At 46.0% G+C, this 6,000-nt stretch overlaps 1 protein-coding gene across 4 annotated transcripts in view; it reads left to right on the top strand.

Annotated features, from left to right (window-relative positions):
* Positions 1–206: 206 nt before the first annotated feature.
* RUSC2 (RUN and SH3 domain containing 2) overlaps positions 207–6,000 on the top strand; it is a 70,631-nt gene continuing 64,837 nt past the window's right edge. For all 4 annotated transcript variants that reach the window (XM_032307360.1, XM_032307359.1, XM_032307357.1 and 1 more), the window contains exon 1: positions 207–544. The gene's annotated coding sequence lies outside the window, so the exon portion shown is untranslated. The remainder of the gene's footprint in view (positions 545–6,000) is intronic.

The raw sequence follows: 6,000 nt of genomic DNA, 5'->3' as shown, positions 1-6,000 counted from the left end.
TTCGAGTTTTTGTTTTCCCTAAGAGGTTCTGCGGGGGTGTCAGGGTTGAGAACTGCTGCTTTACGAGAAGGTGGGACGGATATATACCTATCTTTAATGCCGCTAGGCCGGAGCCTACGGTCCCTTGGGCTCTCGGTACCGCAGCCGCACTTGCGGGGCACCACCCCAAAGGGGCGGGGCAGGGGCCGCAGAAGGCGGGGCTGCGGCCGAAGCCTCGCTGCTCCCGTCGCCGGAAAGCACTGCGCGTGACTCGCGGCACCCATCGCAGTGAGCCGCTTGGGAGGTGGGCAAGCACGGCCGGCCCAGAGGACCGAACCAACGCGCCGTCCGGAGGGGCGGTTGGAGGGAAAGCCAGATTGGACCATCGGCTCCGCGGCTGCAGGGGGGGCCGGACATTACCAACCCGGCCGGAGAGAAGGGGGGCGCCGGCCTGACCCAGCTGCAGCACGACCCCAGGAGGGCGCGAGACGCGCCGCCGGCGCCGCAGCCGCCGCCAGCACCCTCGCCGCCGGCACCGTAGGCTCACGCTGAGGCGAGAAACGAGGTAGGGACGCCTCTTGGGGGTTGGCGGGGTCCGGAAGACCCACTGCTCTCACGTTCCGAAGGATCCCTTAGGAGAAAGCCCTGCGCGCCCCCGCCCTTCCCCTCAGCCCTGTCGGTGGCCCTTCATCCCCACCCTCCTGGTCCGCTCCCACCCTCTGGACCGACCTCCTCCTGACCTTACAGCCCTACCATCCGCTGAACCCTCCAGCACCAAGGACCAAACATCCCTTTGGGCGTCACCTCAGATCCAGCCCAACCGTCTCCTCAGACTGTCCCTGCGGTGACGCCCCTCAGCTGACTCGCGCCCAGCTGTATCGTTGTATCCACATCTCCTTTGCGGGCCCTGGGAGAGCGCAGCGGCCCAGCAGCCAGCCCCGCTACCGTGGCGGGGGCTTCCGCACAGCCAGTCCCAGCCAGGCCGTCGGTGCCCTCCGCCCCTTTGTCCCCTGGTTCTGGAGTTGATATCTGCCTGAGCCAGGCTAAGATCTTTCTCTCGCTCTCACCTTAAGAAAACGTTTGGCCTGACCTTTTGCCGGTTTTCCCACCCATGCACTTAACCTGCTGCGAAGGGCACGGTGATCCCGTGCCCGGAGCTGGTTTGGGACTGTCAGGCTGGCATAGCAGACGCCAGGGTACTGCCCTGGGGGCAAAAACCATACAGTATTCTTTTGTATCCCCAGCGCCCCAGCACAGTACCTGATATGTTTGCACCCAGTAATATTTGACGGGTGGATAAATGAATGAATGACCCCAATGTAGAAGGTGTGAGGCAGAGTGCTTTGGTGGGAAAGGTGTCTCTAGTTAACATGGTGGGGGGCGGTATCTGAAAGGTTACTTGTGATGCTCATGTGGCAAGCCTCCAATGGAGTATGTTCAGTCTTATAATTCACGCATCTAACTTCATTCAGGTAGGACCTTCGGTGTATCAGCTGTTTTCCACTAATGTTCTAAAAAGGGGGCGGGGGTGCTGCAGAAATTATTGGTAGGTGCCTTAGAGGCTGCCCAGATAATCTTGAAAGAGCTTTGCCCAAGTGACCTGCTCCTCTTGCCCTAGAGGCTAACTACTCCCTCTGGGGAAGAATTCTGGAGGTCAGCCACAGCCTTTAATGCTGACTCAGTGTAGCCAGTCAGCTGGTGTTCAGGACAGGTTGAGGAATGAAAGTCCTCATTGATTTTACTCTTTAGCTCCTGGATACCCCCACCCACACCCCTCAGAGACTGGAGTGGTAGACCTCCCAGGCAGGCCTACTGTGATAGATATCAAAGATTCCTAAATACTGCTGTAGTATGATGATCAGGCCATATTGAGCCATTTATATCTCAGTAGACCAGAGTCAAACAAGGATTACCACTATGTGAACAGTGTCAGTAATAAATGAGAATGTGAACCTTTTTAAAGATGCGTTCTCAAAGAATAGCCTGAAATCTGTTTTTGTTGGTTTGTAGGAGGATAACCTGAACAGATTCAGATTCCTGAAGGTGGGACAGGGTTCAAAGACCTGTTTTAGCTGAGGTTCTGTAGGGAAGTAGGTGATACTGCAGTCATGAAACAATGGCTGGGAAGCTGTAGGCGCTGATAAGCTGACAAGTAGTTGCTTGACCAGTAGTGGCCTTGTTTTAACTGGGGTTCAGAGTATTAGTAAGTACAAATAATGATTGGAGTTTCTTAGGAGGCAGTGGTATGGCTTTGTGGAAGGAAGAGAGATCCCACCACTATTCCTGTATTCTGTTACCTGTGCCCCTCTTGCTATAAGTGCCATAGGAAACTTAACTACCTTTGTTTCCCTTCCACTTTGAGCCAGGGCAAAATCTGATTTCCCCTGATTTTAAGTGCTGAAAGTTGCTTTTCCAGGCCAGGGCAGCCTAACGGGAAGCTGAGTATGTTCTCACCCATTTCTAGCTTTGATTTATCCTTCTTCACTTTTTTTTTTCCCTCCACCCTCTGATCTGTCTTTATAAAGTAAGTCCTGGACCATAGATACCCAAATCAGGGAGGGGCTCCTGAGATGGAGTCCACATGAGCATTGCATATGGAGACCAATACGTTTTTTTGGTGGGGGAAGTGGGACCAATTTTTAAGGTGCTTTTTTTTTTTTTAAGATTTTATTTATTCATTTGACAGAGAGAGATCACAAGTAGGCAGAGAGGCAGGCAGAGAGAGAGGAAGGGAAGCAGGCTCCCTGCTGAGCAGAGAGCCCGATGCAGGACTCGATCCCAGGACCCTGAGATCATGACCTGAGCTGAAGGCAGCGGCTTAACTCACTGAGCCACCCAGACGCCCCTTAAGGAGCTTTTTTACTTTAACCTGTCTAGACTCCCTATCAAGTTGGACCTCAGGGAGCCCTGAACACTCTGGGTTATTTTATTGATTTTCTTTTCAACTTCTAGTACTTCATTGTGTTGCCAGATAAAATAAAAGATGCCAAGTTAAATTTGAATTTCAGATGAACAACAGGGTGTCCTGTATTTTTGTTTGCTAAATCTGGCAACCCTAGTTCATGGGAAGGCTTATGCGTTCTAATTTTCTCTCTGCAAACTTAGGACAATAACTCACCCTTCTCTTCTGTTACTCATACACAATGACTGAGCACCCTATTAAAAGTCACTTGACTGGAGTGGCTTATGACACATTAGGGTAAGGGCAAGCTCTGTGAAGGTAGTCTGATTGATCCGTGTTTGGGTTACCCAGAAAACACCCACTGAGACACTGGCATACAATATATTAGTACCTGTCAAAGAATCTGTCGTGCAAAATGAACATATTTTGAGTGGCCAGATATCAACATAGCTCTGAGAGTGATGGCCAGGAATGGAGATGAGAGTGGGATGGGGGTGAGTAGATTCTAACAAAAAAGTACAACACATAGCAGAACCTCCTGTACCACCTTCACTCTCTCTTTTTTTCCAACTGTGGTGACATATGTATAACATAAAGTCTACCATTCTAACCATTCTTTTTTTTAATCATTTTTTTCATCATAATTATACTTTTGAATGGCCATTTCCTATTTCCCCCATTCCCTCACCCACCTCCATTCTGGTAACCATAAGTTTGTTCTCCCTAGTTAAGAGTCTGGGGGCTCCTGGGTGGTTCACTCAGTTAAGCATCCAACTCATATTTGGGCTCAGGTGGCGATGAGATTGAACCCTGTGTGAGGCCCCATGCTGGACATGGAGTAGGCTTAAGATTCTCTCTCTTCCTCTCCCTCTGCCCCTCCCCACTCTCTTAAAAAAAAAAAGTCTGTTTCTTGGTTTGTCTCTCTTTCTTCCCCCTTTGCTTATTTGTTTCATTTCTTAACTTCCACATATGATTGACATCATATGATATTTGTCTTTCTCTGACTGACTTATTTTGCTTAGTGTTGTACTCTCTAACTCTGTCCTTGTTGTAAATGACAAGATTTCATTCTTTTTTATGACTGAATAATATCCTGTAATATATATATTCTGTATTTTACACACACACACACACACGCCCCATGTCTTCTTTGTCCATTCATCTATCGATGGACACTTATGCTGCTTCCATAGTTTGGCTACTGTAAATAATGCTGCAATAAACATAGGAATGCATGCATCCCTTCAAATTAGTGTTTTTGCTTTTTTCTGGGGGTGGGGTGGAATACCCAGTAGTACAATTACTGGATCCTAGGGTAGTTCTATTTTTAATTTTTTGAGGAAACTCCATACTGTTTTCCTTAGTGGTTGCACCAGTTTGCATTCCCTCCAGTAGTGCAGAGGGGGTACCTTTTTCTCCACATCCTTGCCAACATTTGTTTCTTGTGTTGTTGATTTTAGCCATTCTGACGGGTGTGAGGCAGTGTCTCATTGTCGTTTTGGTTTGCATTTCCCTGATGGTGAGTGATGTTGAGCATCTTTTCATGTGTCTTTTGGCCATCTGGATGCCTTCTTTGGAGAAATTTTAACCATTCTGAAGTGTAAAGTTCAGTGGCATTCAGTATATTCACATTGTTATCCATACATCACCACCATCCATCTACAAAAGTTTTTCATCTTCTCAAACTGAAACTCCATACCTATTAAACAATAACTCTCATTCCCTCTTCCCCAGAGCCCCTGGTAACTACCATTCTGCTTTCTTTCCTCTAAGAATTTGACTACTCTAGATTACTGTATGAATTTGACCACTGTAAGTTAAATCATAATATCTGTGACTGGTTTATTTCATTTCACATAATGTCTTCAGGGTTCATCCATTTTGCAGCTCGTATCTGAATTTCCTTCCTTTTAAGGAAAAGGCAGGGAGAGAGAAAGCACAAGGTGCGGGGGAGGCAGAGGGAGAAGCAGACTCCCCTGAACTGGGAGCCCAGCATGGGGCTTGATCCCAAGACCTGGAGATCATAACTTGAGCCAAAGGCAGACTCTTAACTGTCTGAGCCTCCCAGGTGCCCCATCTTTGCCCATTTTTTAATTGGGTTACATATCTTTTTATTATTGAGTTATGTGAGTTCTTCATATATTCTGGATAGAAGTTCCTTACCAGATATATGATAGACAAATATCTCCCCTTCTGTGGGTTGCCTTTTCACTCCGTCGATTGACCTTTGATGCACAAAGGTTTAAATTTTGGTGAAAACCAGTTTATTTGTTTTTCTTTTTGTTGCCTGTGGTTTTGGTGCAATGTTGGTAATAAAAAATCATTGCCAAATTCAGTGTCATGAAGTTTTCCCCCTATGTTTTTTTCTAAGTTTTTTATAGTTTTATGTCTGTGGTTAAGTCTTTGATCCATTTTGAGTTAATTTTTGTATATAGTGTAAGACAAAAGCCCAGCTTTATTCTTTGCACTCTGGATATCAGTTTTCCCAACACTGTTTATTGAAAAGACTGTCCTTTCCTCCATTGAATAGTCTTGGCATTCTTGTCAAAAATCATCAACCAGATTTGCCAGAGTTTATTTCTGGGCTCTGTATTCAATTCCATTGGTCTGTATTTCTGTATTTATACCAATACCACACTCTTTTGGTTACTGTAGCTTTTTAGAAAGTATTGAAATTAGGAAAGTGAAGCCTTCTGGCTTTACTCTTCTGTTTCAAGATTGTTTTGCTATTCAGGAACCCTTGAGATTACATATGAATTTTAGGATGGATTTCTTCATCGCTGCAAAAAATATTGTTAGGATTTTGAAAATGACTGCATTGAATCTGCAGGTTGCTTTGGGTAGTACTGACTTTTTTTTTTAGTTAATGTGGAAAGAACACTTAAAAATATATTGTTGGCTATAGGTACATTGTTGTACTGCAGATCTCTAGAGCTTCCTCATCTTGCTTGACTAGAATTTTATATTCATTGAACAGCAATTCCCCATTTCCCTCTCCTCCAGCCCCTGGCAACCACCATTTCACTCTTTGATTCATTAATTTGCCTATTGTAGATACCTCATATAAGTGACATCAGGAAATGTTTTTCTTTCTGTGCTTAGCTTATTTCATTTAGCAT

This window comes from Mustela erminea, chromosome 12 (genome assembly GCF_009829155.1).
Source record: "Mustela erminea isolate mMusErm1 chromosome 12, mMusErm1.Pri, whole genome shotgun sequence".
Lineage (NCBI taxonomy): Eukaryota > Metazoa > Chordata > Mammalia > Carnivora > Mustelidae > Mustela > Mustela erminea.
Note: the sequence above shows the minus strand (reverse complement) of the source record. Positions and strands in the feature narration are given on the sequence as shown.